This window comes from Heterocephalus glaber, unplaced genomic scaffold, assembly GCF_053883595.1.
Source record: "Heterocephalus glaber isolate CG9 unplaced genomic scaffold, H.glaber_assembly_v1.0 deba00001461, whole genome shotgun sequence".
In the NCBI taxonomy this organism is placed as follows: Eukaryota; Metazoa; Chordata; class Mammalia; order Rodentia; family Bathyergidae; genus Heterocephalus; species Heterocephalus glaber.
In genome coordinates this window covers 7,683,400-7,704,401 of record NW_028258308.1, presented here as the reverse complement: position 1 = coordinate 7,704,401, position 21,002 = coordinate 7,683,400, and the positions used below count along the sequence as shown (strand labels likewise).

The 21,002-nt window shown below is 37.1% G+C and overlaps 1 protein-coding gene across 3 annotated transcripts in view; it reads right to left on the bottom strand.

The window, feature by feature from the left end:
* Galnt7 (polypeptide N-acetylgalactosaminyltransferase 7) overlaps positions 1-21,002 on the bottom strand; it is a 151,215-nt gene that overhangs the window by 62,155 nt on the left and 68,058 nt on the right. The gene's annotated exons all lie outside the window — the stretch shown is intronic.

The following is a 21,002-nucleotide window of genomic DNA, read 5'->3' as shown; positions in this document are numbered from 1 at the left end:
AAATCATTTTATCAAATACAATTTCCTTTTGCATTACTAACAGTTTTCTATAATTTACAGGATTATAAAATAGCCCAAAGATAATGAAAATGTGCAAGAACCTGGGAAGTTGAGTCAGATAACATACCCAGTCTTTTTGGGGGACATTTCAAATTTCTATGCAATTTCCCCCATATGCTATAACACTGTAAGATACAACACAGCCTAACAGTATAATCATGATGGCTTTCTTCAGCCACATGCGTGAAGGTGAGGCTTCTGGATCAGGCTTCTTATTGTTGCACACCTGAGTAAGCAAGGGCTTATTATGAACCTAACCTGTGAGCCCTGCTAAGGTCAGAGTAGAAAGTTATCTTGCCAGAAATCTTACATTCACGAGGGACTAAGGATTTTTTTAGGAAATAACTAATCCTCAAAAAACTATATGCTCAGCATCGAAACTGCAGAGAGTCTGAAGACAGAAAGTGTCTGTTTCTCCAATTTATCTCCTGGCTCTTCCCCAACTCAGACTTACTTATGGTAGTGTTGTAAGTGAATTAAAATAGAGAGATCAAGATACTGGACCCAAGTTGTTGATATTGAACTACGCATAGCACACAAAGAAGAAAAGACATTTCCTCCAACTATGGGTTTTTACTTTACGGGCTCCAGTGAACTGGTAAACAGGGAGGTAAAAAATGAGGGGCAAAGAACTGTCGCTGAATACATACCAGTAGTTTGAACAGGGCATCAGACATCAACGTCCACTAAATTATCCAATGTTCCACCAGGGAAAAACTATACTAGAATAATACATGAAATCAGCTACCCATACATGCTATCCTTTATGTTGGCCTATGCTAATATAAAAATTGCAAATTTAAATACTTCTCAAATTCACTTACTTCAATAAGAGAAGTTTTATTGAACACAAAGTACATGCATATCCTCCACTAAAATTGCGTCTTTCTTCTGACTTAATGATTCTTTGTCCAACCTTAAGCTGTTGATGTTCTCAGGTTCTATGAGAATTCTATTTGTTATTCCATCCCATTCTAGGTTACTGCATTTTCTTCAAAGCCCAGTGACTGGTTGCTCACATCCATTTAACAATCCATACCACATTTCTGATCCCTGGACCTCACAGTCAAGTCAACGGCTTCCTGAACATTTCTATTTACATCTCTCTGGCACCTAAATGTAGCATACTTGAAACTGAACCTATCATTCATTCACCCTACATCATCTATTTTATTTACTGTCTTCCCTACTTCAGAGACAGGAACCATCATCCACCCAACTGATCAAGTCCAAATCCTATATTCATCTTCAACTTCTTGTTCTGCCTACCCCACTGACATTCAATTCATCATGAATTTCTATCAGTTCTGTCTCCTGGCCAGTGCCTGAATTTGACCACTTCCATTACTGTCACTGCCACTGCTTGAATTTGGGCTACTCTTACCTCTAAACAGGATTACTACAATAGTCATAATAGTGATGACTGTAAACCCTATGTCCCAAATGCTTCACATATATTAACTTATTTCATCCCATAAGTTAGGTTCTGTGATTATTATACAGATAGAAAATCTGACAGAGAAATTACCTGAGAAAATCTGACAGAGAAGTTACCTGAGGTCAGAATGTCTATATAATAGAGCCAAAATTTGAATCCAGATAGGTGGCTCAAGCATCCCTCCCCTTAATCACTATACCTTAGTGCTTCTTATCCTAATATATATACTTTTTCTTCATTTTTCTACATCTGTAGGGATTGTCCAAAATTAAAATATAAGCATGTTAACTTTCCCTGGTTATAACATTCCAACAATGGCCCACTGTCTTCAGGAGAGTTTGTTCCTTACAGGATGCATCAGGCTTTCCAGGCTCCAGCTGGAATTTCTGTAATGTCCCCATGTGAATCAAGAGGGCAGGGGTCAACTAATTTGAAAAGGGGTAAGTATTAAACATTTTTGGCTTTGCAGACCTCAAGTTCTCTGCTAAAATTATTTATTTGCCACTGTAGTTGGAAAACAGCCATAGACAATATATAAATGAACAAATATGGCTGCTTTCAATAAAACTTTATATACAAAGACAGGTGGATTTGGCCTTCATCCCCTGCACTAGACCATAGGCACCACTGCAATCCCAATGCTTATCCTGGCAGGTAATTCCTCAGTAAATATTTACTAAATATATGAATGAGTCTAACATCTCTGCTTGGAGGTAAAAGACTATGAGAAGAAAAGAGAACAGAGAATATGAAATGGGAGAGAGGGACTTATATCAGATATTTATTGGGAATACCTAAGAATTCACCAGGAACATAAGTATTCTCTGCATGGTATTTTACTTGAAACAATGACATATAACAGCGCCAGAAAAACTGAATTTTCTTACTTCTCTAAGCCTGTATGCCATTAAATCGGAAAGCAGAATCAAATACTAGAACTGTCTGCCTAACTCCAAGTCAGTTAAGAATAATCATGTCAAATCTTAGTATTATATGATTCAAAGAATGGCTAAAAAGTATAATACTTAATTTCCCTGAGAAGGAAAACTTCAAACTCCTTCTTCCTGAGAGTACATGAGAATTAGTAAATGCCTTTGTGACTCACTGGCACTATGATACTTTCATAAGCAGCAGCTGATTTACTGTACAGCCGAAATCAGTGAATCACTGTTGACTAGAAATGGAAAAGAGAATCAGTAGGGAACTTTCCAAGATCATTATGTTCATAAAAGAAGAAATACACTGAAAACATAATCACATATCATCAGATGGTAATAGAAAATATCAGAAATAAGGTCAGGCTAGTAACTATCCGCCTTACCACTTACAGAGTACTCTCTACCCCATACTTCCAAATCCTACTTATGTGCACTATTTTTCCAAGATGTTCATGCTTTGGCAGAAATTATATGAATCCAGAAGAATTTAGAAAAATTATCTTTAGGGGCGGGGATTTAGCTCAGTGGCACTGTGCCTGCCTCACAAGTGCAAGGTCATGAGTTCGATCCCCGGTACCAAAAAAGAAAAAAAGAAAAGGAAAAACTATCTTTAGTGCAAATGGTAGTGATACAGGCATATTGGGATTTGGAGTCCGGGGACCCTAGAAAACTACATTCATAATGATGAGCTTACCTAGTCACATGATCTCTTGAGAAATTACAACTTGGGAATGGCTACAACTACTTGGTTATCATTCTTCATGTGTCACAGAATTTAAAGGTACAACAAGATAAATTTCATTCTATGATTTAAAACCTTTCTGATCAAAGACACTTTTAGTAAGAAAATTCATAGCCTATCCTTTTTCTGGCTGTACCTAGGAGATGAAGAAAGAAAAGCAGAAAGGGAAGTTGTTAAAATAAAGCAGACACCAGAAGTCCAGGGGAAATAAGGTGTGCACTAGGGAAGCACTCCTCAGGCTCTCACCAACTGTAGTGGGATGTGGGTGGGAATGTGGGGTGCTCAGGCCTCAGTACCCTTTCTTCTCTCCACTTAGCTATCTCTGGATTCTAAACTACTCCATGTAACATTTTGTGCTGACTGAAAACCTTCAAGTCTTGCTCCTTTTAGAGCACTGAGTGAAAGCTGACAGCCCCAGTGGCCCTGCTGGGCATGCTGGGAGCGCAGGGGCCAAGAAATTTGTACTTAATCAGGGCTTACAATGGATAAACCTGAGATTAAACAGAGACCTTACCAGTCCATGAATATCTACAGTATTATCCCTTACAGGTAAGGATACAATTTCCAAAAATATATTTTTAAGACTCTTAAAGTACGAGGAGATCTTTAGCTTCTTTCCAGCAGCAATGCCTCTGTTAGTAACTAGAGCAGAATTGAAAAATGTAAAAAGTGTGTTCTTAGGCAGGTAAACTTATGTAAATATAAAAATTCCATTAAACTCTGGATGTGGATTTATAAGTATGACATTCCTCTGATAAGAAAAATTATCTGCTGAAAGAAACAGACTCGGGAGGATTAACTCCCAGGTCAAGATATATAAACCAAGTGTTAACAAAGTAGACAAAAGAGAACAGGTGACATCAGAGTGACTAGTCCACACAAAGAAATCCAGGTTAGCAACTCTATCACTATACATTAGACTCTGACCGAATAACCAGGTTGAATACTACTCAGTTAAGCCATTTGGGACCAAATCCTCAGGACTGAGACATTAAGACTTTTACTACAGGGAGCTGCCTACTATATAATAACTAATCATTACTCTTTTTACTTTTTCTCTCAAGATTTCTGATACACCATAGTAACCATAGTTACAAGTGAGCTAATGCTGCTGGTTTAACAACCCACAGGAAAGATTTTACCAGGTTTCTACCAGGGCATTTTGGACTAATTACATGCCACTCCTCTTTAGCCACATAAGCAAACTATAAAACACGATATATAATAAGAGATCTGGGGCAACCCACTTTCCAGTCCCCATTCTGTGTCTCTTAGGCAGAAGCTTTCTTTCTCTCAATAAATTTTCCTACTCTTAACCTCCATTGTTCCTAGAATTCATTCTTCGATTTTAGAGAACACGAACTCCCGTTTCGGATATCTACTAGGTTTGGGAGTTACATCTCTACCCCTGTATCATTTTGGAGGTCTTCCACCGAAATTACTGGTCAGAGGTAAGAGTTTGCTTTTGTTCCATAGGTTCTAACTTTGGTCTTTCTGCTTCATAGAAGGTAACTTTCTGTTTCATAGGCTCTAGCTATTTGTTTCATAGATTCTGGTTTCTGTTTCATAAATTCTGGCCTTTCTTTTGGCTTTTGTTTCAAAAGTGTCTTAATTTTAAGTTGTGTGTTTTAAATGTTTGCAAATTTCTTGTTTTTCTTATGCATTGTCTTTTGTTAAAATTACATTTTATTCTTGTTTTGTATGTGTTGCATTTGGACTTAGTTGCTTAAAAATGTTGTAAAATGGGTCTCTTATAAAATTGGCTCAGATAAAGACAGTTCAGGCTTTTATCTGGCCTCTATAGAATGCCAAACAGTGGTTACTTTGCCAGCTAGTAATTGCTTTTAGGGCAGCTGCCACTCTCAAAGCAGAGGACAGGTTTCTCCAGTTGCCCTCTGGTGAATCCCCATGCCCATTGACACCAATGGTGGGTGGAATGTTGACCAGATAGCTAGTTGGGTTCCTTTTGGAGACAGATCTCTGATTGTGTGGAAACTGAGGTGACAACTGAGGGGTCAAGGCCAGGGCTACCCTCTGGCAGATACCCAAAGGTCCCTCAGAAGAAACTAGCTCCCGACAGCCTGTCTGGGTAATCAGCAGAAAATCTCCACATCTTGTCCCTATGTGGACTCCTCAGTGAAGTGAAAGGGGAACTCTGTCAGTGATCATCAGATATCCTCTGCCTCAGAGTGATCTGAAATGATGCCATCAGAGTCCTTTCTTAAGCCTCCATTAAGATTTGAGCTACAGGTTTGGACTGCTTTCTCTACCACTAGTAAGACCTCTAGACAAATGTACAAAACAAATCTTTGATTGAGTAAAAATACCTGAACCTTTTCTCCCACCTAGGCATGGTCTTCATTTATTTGTGTAGGGGAGAAAAATGCCTCTTCTAATAGGTTATGGACTTTGGGACGTTGACTGTGGACTTATAAAATGCTGTATGGTAATTTTTGGAGATGTTTAACCAGCTTGAGCTTTATTTGGGCTTTTTCCTCTCTGCTAGTGAGTTAAAAACTCCACTTAAAACTTTTCTCCAACTTGTTGGGAGTTCATTTGAAAATCCCTGGTAGTCAGACCACTCCTCCTTCCAGAAAGTCAGAGGAAGGCAACTCACAACAACTGTTTTGTCTAGGGAAAATGGCAATCTGTAACTTGCATTTGTGTTTTTACTCATTAACTATAATATGGGACTATCTTAGCCAGCCTTTCTCTTCATTCCTACATGCATAGGAAGTCGATAAGAGTGCCTTTACTGTGTAGATTGTGGCTGCTAGAAGGACCTAGGAGTTTCAAATACTTACTGAATTTAAAATGGATCTTAAAGGAGTAGCCTTGTATTGCTGCTAATAGAAGTTGCCTAAATGACTGGACAGACAACAGAAATTTCTCAGAGCTTTCTCTGACCTAGGGCAGAATCTCTGACTTACCATTTCTGGAGGTGATCTCTTTTGCAGGAAAAGTGCCCTAATTTGACTGTTGACTTATTTTCCTCTCTCTCTTTCAAGGAACTAAATAGCAGTGGTTTAAATCTCTTGGTTTGCTAGCGATACTTCCTTCTCTAAACATGAATGTTATGGCTGAAGTCAATTGTAACTTGCGCTTTAAGAGTACCTACTGGAGTTAAGAATATGGGTTGCCTGAGGAAAATAATATCACATGCTGGTAAAGAGTAGATAGTCCAGCCCAGTTTTATTTTCTGGTTCTCTCTCCAAACAGTAGCTACCTACCCTGGAGTGGTATAAACCTTGGGGGACGCCCTGGGGATGCCCTAGGTGGCACAGGAATCAAGCAGAGACCTATGGGACACCATATTTGTTTCTCTTGTTTCAGATTAGGAACTCCATATCTGAACCTCTTACTTCTTTGGAATATATTAAGGAGCAATTTAGTATTTCTCTACACCCGGGGTGTGCCCATCTCCTGAAGCCAAGTACACATGGGAAAGTACTATGATGTTATCTCACAATAAGAATTATACTGTAAAAGAGAGAAAATGGTCGAAATCATCTTATGTTGAGATTTTCTTTACATTTGTGTTCAAATGTAAATGTGGGACATAGAAAAATGAGAGACACCTAACCCTTAAGACATTCAGAACCTCTAAGCCTAAGGCTACTCCTTGCGCTTTAGAACCTGAGAATAAAGTTTTCAAGACAACTTTAAGACCTGGCCACCAGGTGCTGAAGGTGGAATCTCTAAGCCAGCCATAATTCATCTCTATGAGGCTATATCCATCCTTAGCTAAGTTGTTCATGTCCCTCAAAGACAACATCTCTTGCAGGAAGTAAATGGAAAACATGGGACTACCTGTGTTCAGGTGTCTTTTTCTCTCAGTGATCTAAGACAGATTAAATGAGACCTAAGAAAGTTTTCAGATGACCCTGATATGTACATTGAGGTCTTTAGAGGACTTACTCAGACCTATGGACTAGATTAAAAAGATGTAATGTTGCTCTTAAATCAAACATTGATTTCTAATGGGAGATAAGTAGTATTACAAGCTGCTACTACATATAGAGACAGATATTTTAATTTTGGAAGCTCAAAAAGAGAGGCAGCCAGGGGAACAACTACTAGAACACAAGTAGTACCTATATAAGACCCTCACTGACCTGCCAATCAGATAGGAGACTAAATAGAAGACATTTTCAGGCATGTATTCTTGAAGGTCTAAGAAACATGAAAACTAAGTCCCTCAATTATTTTAAATTGTCAACTATTTATCAGGAAAAATAGGACATCCCTACATCCTGATTTGATAAAAGGAAATACTATAGTTTTTCCCAAGTCACAGTCTTGCAATATGTAGGTGGTATGCTGCTATGTGCCCCCTCAGAAGAGCTTTCTAGCCAAGACATCTGCTCTGCTGAATTTTCTAACAGACAGGGGTTATAATATTTCCAGATCTAAGGCACAGCTTTGCAGCCTTGAGGTGAAATATTTAAGCCTTATTATATCTAAGGGAACCCAAAGACTGGGGGAAGAAAGAATTAAACCAATTCTTTCCTTTCCATAGCCCAAGTCTCTAAAAGAGCTAAGGAGATTCCTAGAAATTATAGGCTTTTGTCACCTTAAGGTAGCAGGATATAGTGAGATTGTGTGACCCCTCTATCAGCTTATAGAGAAACCCAAAAGACAGATACCCATATTTTAACCTAGGAACCTGGTTCCCAGACCTCATTCCAGAAGATCAAACAAGGACTTCTAAGTGCCTGCCACAGGACACTGCTTCAGTTTGTATGTTAATAAAAGGTGAGAGATGGCTTTGGGAGTATTTCTACATCAGGGAGCTGCTCAACAGCCTGTAGGGTATTTAAGTCATAAATTAGATATTATAGATTCAGAGTAATTCATTAAAAGGCTAAGCCCTAAACAATATAGTTAGATCACTTTCATTCTCTTTCAAGAGGCAAAAGGCAGCCATTTGGGTTCTTTGCTTATTGGTTTGATTTTTCTGCTTGGCAATGCAGTGGGAGTCAACCATAGCTTTTGACTCTGGAGACATGTTTTGCTAAGGATCACAGATCCACTCTGGAAAAGCTGCTGATCTTAATTGTCCTTCTACGCCTGAGATCGTTAAGATTTAGTTCTTCTGCCATACTTTTTTGTTTTTTTGGTACAGGGGATCAAACTCGGGACCTTGTACTTGTGAGGCAGGTGCCGGAATCTTCTGCCATACTTAAAGATGCTCTTCTCTCCCTTCTCCACTGCCCTGCTCCTGAGAAATAATGCAGTTTGATTCAAAGTACTTCCCTTTTCTGTGGCTGCTGGGTTTCAAGACAAAGCTTCCAGAATGGTGAGTTTCCTCTCCCTGGAATCCTTCCAGAGTAAAGCTGACCTTCATTTATCACTGAGCCATATAGAAAACTGGTCTAGGTTTAATCCTGAAACTCTCAAAAGATAAATGTAAAAGGTTTAGTTCAGATTTATCTGTCTTTCAGCCCTCAGACCAAATTAGAAAATGGTAAGAACAGCTAACCTGGCTCTGGCCACTTCCTTGCACCTCTAGTCAGCCGCCACTGGCACTGGATGAGATAAAGTCTAAGGGCCACCTTAGATTGGGCACAGAACAAGAGAGACAGACAGGGATGCCTTCTTTTCCTTTCTTTTCAAAATGGGAAAAACTGTCATAGGTAGACATCTGCAGCACAGCAGATTGGAGCCTTGGCAGGCCTTCTTCCCTCACTGTTTGAAATTCACACTTAGCTCCAAAGAGTGTCACCTAGTCTCTTCTACATGCCAACCTGGCCTGAGTAGACTCCCAGTGGAGATAGTTAAAATTACCTTTAATAGTCTGTCCCTTTAGAGGGAACAATTACATGTGGCTATGGAACAACTATGGTTATCATGTGAAGCCTGTGTAGCTGGGTATTCCAGTCAGATAAACTGTCAGCTTAGGGCCCATCTTAAAATGGCCTTTATTTTCACAGGTGTATTAGACTTTTATTTCTTTTCATTCTTATTACAAGAGATCTCTGTTAATTGATCTACAGAGTTCTGACTAGTCTTATTTATAGTTGTAAACCTAAAAACTCTAAGTTATTATAATTCAACTTGGCCAAATACATCTGAGTGCACTCTGGTTTACAAACAAGTTATCTTATGTGTGTGTCTGTCTGTCTGTTCAATTTGTTGCAACATGTATAGCTGTTATGTTCGAGCTTTTTTCTTTTGGCATTTTGGATATTTTAAGACGTTTGCCTGTAACTCAAGTTGGCTTATAGATAAATGCAATTAGAGACATGGTTCCCCCAGGTTGCCAGATGATCCAAATAGTGTCAACTGCTTTTGCAAATACAGTACATATTGTTGTATATGTATAACTTGGGAATCTTTCATTGGTCAAAATAATGTGTTAATTGCTATGATCTGGCTCTCACAGGTCATCTAAAAATTTGTTAAGATAATAATAAAGACTCTTGGGCTTAGGAAAGCTATGCAACAGGACTCCCCTTGGTAAATAAAGGAGCAGCTGCTTGGAAAAAATTTATTCCAGCCTTTGTTCACAAAGGAGGCCCCAATAATTTCCATAGCCTTGTGGGAAATACATCACTAAACATATCACTGTGATAGGTATACATTAGTCATGGGCTAAGTTTTCTGTGAAAAAACAATAAGGTTTTATTTAAAATGTTCTTGGTACAAAACAAAATTAAATGACAAGGGATTTCATGTAACTGATATTCATTGTTATTTCATGGTATACTAAATATCATTCATGCCTTCTGGGTGTACAGGTCTTCTAAGATATTGTTTATGGTGACGATGTTTTTTGACTCAGGTATCTGCCTTTCTCTTATACTCCAGCTACTTGTGATAAGAGGTACATGTCAAGCCAGCATGAGAAAACCAGTCAAATAATAGTTATCTTAAAAACTTATGTGATGAATGTTATATGTGTCACCACACTTAGGTATGCTCAGTCACCAAACATTTGAAACAATGTCACACTAAAATCAGAGGCTAGACATTATGAACTCCTAAGGTACATTTATAGGCCAATATGTATGTTCTCTTTAGATGGCATTCTACTAAAGGATAACAAATAAGAGTTTTCTTTATGTCATTTAATGTCTCGTGATCAGATGAAGGTGTCTGACTGAAAGACTATTCCATACTAAGGTAGACATGCAAGTGTTACAAAGAGAGTGTCATCATGATTGTCATGCCAAAATACTATGTGTGGCTCTTGATCTTAAGTTTCTCTATAATATATAACTGTTGTCTGTTAACATTCTACAGGGACTCAACTACTAAAACAACCATGGTTGGTAAAAAATAACAGCCCTCTAACTGTGCTTTATCTTTTAAAAGTACTTGATGTCTTAACTATTGTAATAGTTAAGCTCACTGCTCCTACTGAAATACTTATCTCACTGATCTTCTCTTTTGGGTGCTCAACCACTAAAGTTTGCAGACCAAAACGAGAAAGGTAACTGAGTAATAACAGTCAATATTTTGGCGCTGGCCCCTCAAGGTCAACAAAGAATCCAGGACATGAGGGAACATTTTCTACAGGATCCTATATCTTTGGCAAGTCACTCGATCTCCTGAGCAAGGAGATTGCTGGACACCAGAGGATAAATGTACCATGTGCCAAAGAAGGGTCACCAAGAGGGAAAAAAATCTCCCATGTTTTCACTGAAAGCAACATGGTCAAGCAAGGCTGTGACCCATCCTCATGGCTGACACTGACACAGGAGCTGAGAGGCTCTATGCATGGTTCCAAAGTAATGCCTGAGGAGACTTAACTGACCTAGATAGATAGCAAGAGGTTCATACTGATTGACAGGTCTCACTTTAACTTGGTCTGAAACACCCAGCAGAAAAGAATAACCAAGAGAGGTATAAAATAATGCCATAGTAATAAAGCTAGATATAAAAAGGGGCTCCAGTCACTGACCCCTTCTGGCAGTTTCCAGCTCTACCAGTAGGTGACCATGATTATGGAACATTAGAAAAAAACTATGGTAAAATCTATATGAGCTTTGCTAGAGTTTTACATTTCTTCATGAAATTTATTCTTCAAATTGTCTCTTATCTTCTTACAGCTGAAACTAGAGAGACTTATGACAAAGTATCAGGCTTATAGATAACCTCTTATCAACAGAAGAATCTAAGAGTCAGCAGGGTACAATCACTATTTCACTTTCTAAGTGTGACTTTCTCCCCAACCTGCCCTTTCATTCTATGTGCTCATGCTTAGATTATGCTCTAATTTCTTAAGTTTTGTTTATTCTTGCCTAGAGGCTGGCAAACTCCAAGCAGTCATACAAATGGAACCAATGACAAATACGTTACATTTCTTTTACTGGGATTCACCAGATCGACCTTGTAAACAACTCATAAATGCTAAACTATACAATATGACTTCTATGTTGGATTCTGAAGTCCCCTGGACCTTCTCCTTATCCTCTCTGTGTGGGAGGCTATTACTAGTTCCTCCTGGTGGAGACCCTGGTTGGCTATATACAAAGCAATCCTGCTGACCTTATAATTTGGCCCATGTATTAACTGTTCCTTTGGCTTTGTCTCCTCCAGACTCAAAGCTATATGGTTACCAAGATGACAATGTCTGGCACCTATTGAGGGCCTTTTAGATAGACTCTGTAGAGTAACTCTAACTGCTCATCACAACTACGACCTTCTTCAGCTGGAAGCAGCCAGGATGGTCTTTGCCCTTTGCCCTTTGCCCGCTCACAGCAGTTAGGGGTACTTCTTTAGAGGGGGGAATATTGCACATAGGTAAGTTAATGAGATATCTTGGGTACAATTAGAGGGGACCAGGCCTCCAGGAGCCAACATAGCAAGGAACCAACATGGAGAACAATTGAGACACATTCACTGGTTAGCATTATAAAAAGGAAAAGAAATATCACTTCCCCTAGAGACAGACAGCAGTGATTGATATTCTAAATGGGAAATTCCTTGTATGTGACTTGCCTTCCCATTTGATCCTCATTTAATCAATATTACCTGGGTGGCTGTACTTGTAATCTTATTGGTTGGTCATGGTTTTGTCCCACCTCATGCCCACCTTATAAATTTCCATTGGGTCTTCTAGTTTTGTCCCACTTTGTACCCACCTTACCACATGGCTTTGGTGTATAAAACATCTTTGAAAAGTGGGGTGGGCGGGCAACCCACTTTCTGGACCTCCATTTGTGTCTCTCAGACAGAAGCTTTCTTTCTCTCAATAAATTTTTTCTACTCTTAAAAAAAAAAAACTATGCTGTGCTATATAAATAAAGAAATTAATATGTCTTCCTAAAAAGTTGGCTATATCACAGTTTTGACCATTTAGTCATCTCAAGAAAAGCAAGCTTTCATTTTATTTGTTATTATATAAGAGCCTCCCATAAGAGAAATCTTATTGTTGAATAACCAGTCAAACCATCCTTGAATTTGCATGCATACCACTGCTATTCTTAAAAGAGGTATCCATTTGCATTGACACAATAATTTTCTGAAGATGTTGTGAATAATCATGGTCAACTACACAGTATCTACAGATGACAAACTTTAAGTCTTTGGATCTTTCCTCCAGTTTTAAAACAATTTCTTCTTATCACTAGAATGATTTAATTTTGTTACTCACTTGACTAAATGGAAAAACTAATATATTTTAAAATACTATATACTTATTAGAAAATAATCAACTATTTTAGTTATTAATGATAAACTCATAAAGGTTATCTAAAACTACACATTTTCTGATGTCTGGTAAAAAAACTTTTCCAGACTCCTTTGCCTAGAAAATGAATTCCCCTTTTTAAGGAGAAAACAAAGTTATGTACAATTATATTAGGCATTTCTGATTCACACAAGTCTGCTTCAAACACTGGTAAATGACAGGAACTGGAAAACTTTGATCTTGTCTAAGCATTTAAAAATATCCAAGAAATCAAACAAGTTTCTTCCCACCACTTTAGTCTGTAAAAATTATTGACATTTCAGATTCATATATTGTGTCTTTGGATAATAATTATGCACTGGTTGTATTCCCAGTTTTAAACTAGCCAGTATCCAATTCCCATGGTCATCTCTACTTGAAGTAGATATCTTAGTACATTTTTGACATTTAATCTCCCTCATGGAACTTATTAGTGAATACAAATTTTTTGCATGCTTTAGGCAAATAATTCTTCAATTGGCAAGAATGATCTCCTTTATTTTACAAGTATGAATTTCCTTAGAGTATATACATTTGCTCAAAGTGTTTCAGAGGCAAGAGGTTATATTAAAAATAAGATTTGGGGCCAGGCGTGGTGGTGCATGCCTGTAAATCGTAGCACTTGGAAGGCTGAGGCAGGTGGATTGCTGCGAGGAGTTCGAGGCCAGCCCAAGGTACACAGAGAGTTCAAGACCAGCCCGAAATACATAGCAAGACCCTGTCTCAAACAACAACAACAACAACAACAACAACAAAAGATTTTGGGAAATCTTTTAAATATTCCAATTTTTAAAAATTATTTTAAACATTATTTTAAAGATTACAATTTTTTAGGTTTGATCTTTTGAAACATTAGATTATTCTGGTTGTTACGTATAGTTTAAAAGTGGTTTTAGGAACTGATATTACTAAGCACAGATAATAATAAATCCTTTATAGTTATTTAGAAATATACGGTATAATTATGGATAAAATTTAGTTCATCCAAACTAAAGGAGGTGATCAAATTGATTAAAATTTACTCTTTCAAAACCAAGTCAATACACTGTATATTTTAAAGGTATCAAGGTAAATTGCAGATTTCTTAGTAACAAAACATTCCATTTTTAATATATAAATGAAATTATATCAAAAAAGGGAGATTTCACAAAAAATTCATCTTTATATTAACTCCATTATCTCTAATGTTCTTTTTTTTTTGTACTGGAAATCGAACTCAGGGCCTCACACTTGCCAGGCTATCTCCAATGTTCTATTCTGTAAATGTGAAATTCCCATTCAGTTCAAACCAGCAATTTAAACTCAGGAATTAGCTACCAGAAACCTCTCTCCTCTTCCCACAGCCCTGTGAATATTTCTGACATCCTCTTCCTACCTTGCCTTAGTATGTTTACATGTTTCTCCCTAGCCAGACTGCAGGCTGTCTTGAGGACAGTGTACAGTGTATTATTTATCTGTGTTCAAGCACCTAGTAAGACAGTAGGTACTCAGGGCTTGTTTGTTCATGCACTAAGTGGAGAACCTCTAGCTGAGGATCATCTGTTATTACCTTGCTGGAATATAAAGTGACTTAAGAGTTTATACTTGGCTTGGTTTAAGCTAATATTTCAGAAATGCAAATGAGGTAACGGAAAACATTACTTCCCTACATATTTAAAATCTGAATAATCCTTTTTTAAGTTTCTCCTTCGGATGTGGATAAATCATTTCTCCAAGTGAAATTTTGTGCTTCCTGGGAAATGAGTACTTTATTTAAACATGACAAAGTAAATCTGCTGATGTTAGTCTTAGTTCCTTAGGTCAATTTATCTTCCTAATGGTTTCTGCTAAATTTGGTGCTTTTAAACAGTAAGTAATACAATAGAGATTCTAAACCAGATCAGAAAAATATCAGGTGATACTCAAAGAATAATAAATTAATAGAAGAAACAGGCAATTAAAGGACCAAAATACAGGTTAATCTTTACAGTAAGAAAATAACAAATGATAATTGATTTTTCTTTTACAAATAAACCTTATTCATAAGACTGTTTAATTGACCCAGATCAAAGTTATTATCATAGACTGCTAATCAAGAAGTATATGAAACACGTGAAAATTTACAATATTTCTGAAATCCAAATAATTTTTATCTTTCAGAGGCTTTATGAAAATTCATGCTGTAGCACATGAGCTAAATTATGAACACACAAATTTTAATAATCTTTTTTTTTTTTTGGTACTGGGGATCAAACTCTGGTCCTTGCACTTGCAGGGCAGACGGCAGAACCACTGAGCTAAATGACCAGTCCTAATAATCTTTCTTATTGTGAATATTTAATATTAACTCTTCAGCTATTTTGAACTGAATTTTAAGAGTCAAACATAAGTACTAAACAGGTGATCGATAAATTATTTAGTAGTACATTTCAAAGGTGATATAAAGTTATATTTGTCAAAGTTCATGCTATAATTTCAATGCCAAGATACATATTGTTAAGACAGGGTTATTAATATAGGTCATACCATTGGCATTTAAAAACCTTATTCCCTCAAGTAGTAAAAGACAGATTATTATACTCCTTAGAAATCATAAAGTCTAAATGGATAGATTTTTAACTTTCCAATTTTGACAACTAAGCAATTCCTGAATTTTAAAAAGAAAGCTAAGCAGAATTTTCATTTTATAGATAACATTCAATAAGATACATAACATAGTTTAATAAAACTGTCAACACCTTAGACTAAATCTTACCAAATGATTCCTACAAAATGCTGTCTAAAAAAAGTAGTAGGAAAGAATTAAGAAAAAAGGAAAGAAAGCAAAGAAATGAGATAAAGATTGTAAAATAAAATCTGTGAAGATTTTAAAACACATGAATAATTTATGTATGATTATACATTATGTATGCACATGGAGAGAGGAAATATACATTTGAAAACCAAATGGCTTGAAAGGCTACAAAGTAAGAAATTAACCCTGCTGAATAGAACCTTCAAAAGAACAATCACAGCATTTCATCAGGTAGAAAAAGGAGAAACTATTTAAAAGCTGAATTGATTGAAAATGAGGTCACATCTGCTCCACTTACATAATATTTTGGAACTCCATTTTAGTTTATGCCAATCAAGTTTTCTTACCTAAAAGAGCTTTCTTTACTCTCTTTTCCACATCAGCTTTAAAATATCTCAAGAGTATTCCCAACATCAATCCCTGAGGGCCATACTGTTAACTTTTTTTTTTTAATCCAGGGAGGTGCTCATTTAGTCCTGTCCTGTGATCTTGTTTCCAACATAACAATGCATTTTATAATTTAGTGTCCACCAAAACTAAGCAGAATCAAGTTTTCTTACCTAAAAGAGCTTTCTTTACTCTCTTTTCCACATCAGCTTTAAAATATCTCAAGAGTATTCCCAACTTCAATCCCTGAGGGCCATACTGTTAACTTTTTTTTTTTAATCCAGGGAGGTGCTCATTTAGTCCTGTCCTGTGATCTTGTTTCCAACATAACAATGCATTTTATAATTTAGTGTCCACCAAAACTAAGCAGACAGTTCAATTCTTAATCCTCTTTCACATCTGGCAAATCCAGTGAAACCACATAATGATTTTCAATCTTCCTGAAAACCTTTTAGGAAATTATGTCACCAACAGAATCGTCGATAAGTCTTCTGAGATTAACGAATACACTACTGAGTGAGAGCAGAATGAAGTCAAATGTGGCATTTGCGTTGGAAGAGAATGTTTAATACCCTCCTGAAAGCCAAAAGACCAACGTCCTATCATCCCTCCAGGGGAGAAATTCAAGAATGCATACAACACTCCCACACAAAGTGTTACTACGTTTTGCAGCTGGAAATGCATAAAACAGCTTTTCCTCTAGTGTTTCCTGCTTTTGCCCTGAAGCCTGGCTTTCATAACAGCTCATAAAAAAGTATTGCAGTGTGGGACTTTACAACACATATTTTGATTGCTATAAGATAATCTCTTGCAAATCTGAAAAAAAAAAATCACCCCAAGTAAGAAAATGCCTCAGTTTTCAGGGCAGATAAATCATTTTAACACAAACATTTTACTACCATGTCATCACTAGAAATCCTTTTAAGGATGGTGTGACAAAGTATTATAATTACATGAAACAGAAAAATATCTGAATGTAGATCAAGGATTAATACAACAAATTTTTTGACATTTTACTTTTCAACCCTTAACAGGCCTGATCTCAAGTAGGAATGTCTACGCAGTATGCTGTAGTTTATCATGAGTGTTACTCAGTAATTATATGGACATGGTGCTTTAAGAGCCTGTAAGGAGGGCTGGACTAATCTAGGAATTTAGGAAAGGCTTACTTGAGAAGGAATGCATCAGTGAGCGGAGAGTTGAAAAATGAAGATAAGTTACTAGGGACAGGAGGGAAGAGTACCCCTGGTAGAGAACATGTTGAGCAGAGTCCCTGTAGCAGGGAGGCCTGTGGTAGGTAAGAAGGACTAAGTGGCTACAGTAGAAAGAATCAGGGGCCTTAGCACCAAATGAAGCTGAAGATAGGTAGAAGAGAGACCAGGATGGTTCTGGTGTCTACAGAAACAAGTTTGGTCTTATTCCAAGAGCAGTGCAAAGCGTGTCAAGTTTTAATGTACCACAGAAGGGGTAAGAGCATTTTGAAAAGATCCCTCTGGCTGAAGAGAACAAACTGTAAAGATGCCAGAGTGGATGAAGACAGGCTGTAGTACCAGGATGAGTATCTTAGCGATAGAGAAAGTAAAATAGACAGATTCACAGGTTCACTCAGAAGCAAAATGCCAAGCTTCATGATGATATGGGTAGTGTAGGAGAAGGGCATATCAAGGATGACGTTAAGATTTTCTACCTTGCACAAATAGATGCCTATTCCTGTGAAGGGAGACACTAAAAAAGACTGACAATGAAGAAAAGTTCCTTTTTAGATATGCACAGTGAAAGGCTTACGAGACATTCATGAGGGAATGGAAACAGATTTATAGCACAGGGAAGAGGTCTGGACTGGTAACATATGATGGAGAGATTACAAATTGAGAAAAGGAGAAGATCTTGGGCCCCACCTCGAGGAATCTTTTAAAAGATCTACCATGGAGATAGAGGATTGATTGGTGCAATACTGAAGAAAACCAAAAACCAAAATGGTACTTTCAGGACACAGGGAATGGTCAATATAGTCAAATGCTGCTTAGAAACCAAGTAAGGCAAGGATTGCATTTGGTAATATAAATTTGAATGACAAATTTAGTTAGAGTTCTTTTGGTGGTTACCATGGAGTCAAGAGGCCGAGGGGAGGGGATAGTGAGCTGGGAGGTAGGCCAGGAAATGGTTCAATCAAGAGTAAAGAGGTACAAATTCCCAATGGTGACTGTGCCCTTAATGTATACCTCAAATGTACCAATAAAGTTAATTCAAAAAAGAGTGAACAGTATGTGTGAAAAGTCTACCTGTTAAGGGCAGAGGAGAGATGGACAGGTAGTTGGAGAAAATGTGGAGTGAGGGATCTTGGCTTTTGGGGGGGGGGGGGGTACCGGGGATCAAACTCCGGTCCTTGTGCTTATGGGGCAGGCGGCGGAACGGCTGAGCTAAATCCCCGGCCCTATTTTGTTTTTAATGGTGAAGACTTGAGCATTTTTGAAAGTTAAAGCAAGGGAGAGACATTAAAGCACACATGAAAAAGGAGTAATTGTGAGTACAAAGTTCCCGAGAACGTGAAGCCAAAGTAGTATGGAAATAAGCTGATGAGGAGGCCAACCCTCTGCTCTAATAGAAAAGGCAATAGATACCGGCAGGAGCCCTCAAACCCTGTTTTCTGAATTACTCTATCAGCCTCCCCCATTTATTCTACACACTGACTCAAGCCGTCCCTTCACTTATTAGTCATGCCCCAGTGAAGGCAGCATTTTTTTAAAAAATTATTTTCAGCCTCCCCCCAGGGCTTGGCTCATGTTACCAGCCTTAGCTTACAACCCTGTCTTGTTTACTCCTTTCTTTCCAGGTTCAGTTCCAATTCCATTTACATAGCTCAGTCCCCACCATCTGCTCTAGTTCCAGTGATGTTTTTCCTTTTGTGAGTTTCTATTCAATGCTTTTCTAATTCTCTAACTCCTCCTATACGTTAGTTTTTCTTCCCCAACCAGATTAAAAGCAATTTGAGAAGTCTTAACAGTCTTCTGTTCCTTTTGTACAGCAAGTTTCTATTATGTATCTTCTAAATTCTGTCATTTCTATTTTCTTTATTCACCCTCCGATATACAAAATAATAACACCTATTCAGTAGAAAATGTGATGTTTCCTGGCCTCCATATATCTTAATCGATCAAGTTTTTTAGGTGAAATGGGGGGGGCAGCAATACAAAATTTTATTTAAACAAATAAAATAACCAGACACTATTAAGTATGTTATATACTCCGTTTCTCACAACTGTCCAGTGAAATCAGTGAGATAGGTCTTGTAATTTTATTCTCACACTTTATAGCTGAAGAAGCTAAAGATTAAAAATACTTAATATCATTCCAATAACAGTAAGTGACTGACTGAACTAGGATTTGGTCTATGTGGCTACCAATCCTAAACATTTATAGTCACAATGCTAAACCATTTCCAAAAGACTGATGATGATTTCTACTTTCTAGGAATCAAAAAATTTGATTTTAGTGATTAATTAATTAAGCAATTAATTTTAATGCCCTTTAAAATGTTCAGTTAATATACAATTTAATATATCTCTATTCTGTTTTTTAATCATGTTACAAAGTCAGTCTTTGGCAACCACTTAACATCAAAGAAATAGCCAATTCTGACACTTTACATAATGGATTTGCCTTGTCAAGGTTTTTTTTTTTTTCTCCTCTTCTAATGTGTTAGGTGGGTTATAATTTCTCTTGACAGTGTGTAAAATAAGGGGGAAAGCATTTTAAACAATTTTACACAAGGAATTAAATCAGTCTCTCTCAAAAGCAAAGAGTAAAGTTGTTTTTTGTCCTATGTCAAGCTGACTGTTCTAACATACTGCTGTGAATTTTGTGCTGTTCAAACCACTGTTAAAGAATATTCTTATCTTTTATGACCAAAAAGATTGCTGTGCCTATGGAATAAAACCAAATTATTCAAGATCAAGCCCATGACTATGGCTTCATTGCTATTCTACTCTAAACAAAAACATACCAAACAGTTGGTTCCGTGAACAGCCAAATATTAAATCATGACAAGGGAACTATGTTTCCCAGGACATGCTAACTACACACAGACCAGAGTTTCATTTATTTTTCCTCCCATAGTATAACAGGTGTTAATCAGAAAATGGAATAGAAGCACTTCACATTTACCCACAGAAACAACTTACCCACAGGTGTAACTAATAGTCTGCTCTTAGGACACATGAAGAAGGTCACCAAGAATCCAAAGAAATTGGAACTGAAGGAATTAGGAGTAACCCATCAAGACATTGCTTTTATACAGAATAATTTTTGCTTTTCTAATTTAATCTCTGTCTTATCATGTAGGAAAGAGATTCTACTTATATTAGAACATTAAATATATGATACAGTTAATTTTAATTTTCCATTTCTTTCTATTTTCATTTCTTACTCTTCCAAACCACCACCTTTTAGAAAGCAATATTCCAATCTTAAAGCAATGTTCACAATATTTACATTCCTTCTAGAATAATTTATAAACAATTTCAAGAAAATCGTTGACACTTTAAATGGAGGAAACACAGTAGCTATTGAGCAATAGGAAGTAATTTTACCAGTTAGCTGAGAGAAGCCAGTCAATCACAAATGCCTCAGTTCAGCTACCTAACACACTCCAATCACAACAGCCAGAATGGTACAAGTGAAATCTGATATCCTTTTGCAACCAAAGGTGAAATTCTAGCAAAAAATAGGTATAATAATTGGAATAGCCAAGTTTAACCAAATACTTCACTTTTCTTTTTCCATAATCTAATGCTCCCAAGTCATATAGGTTTGTTTTCTATTAAAAAGATTTACTTCTTTCATATGTACAGTAAAGGCAACGAGCACATTTATCTTGATATCTATGAATAAATGGGAAAATTTGCTGTTGCTGTAGCATACACTGAAGACAGCCTGCCAATGTGTCAATCAAACGCACTGCCAAAAGAACCTCCAAAGGCTTAACAGGA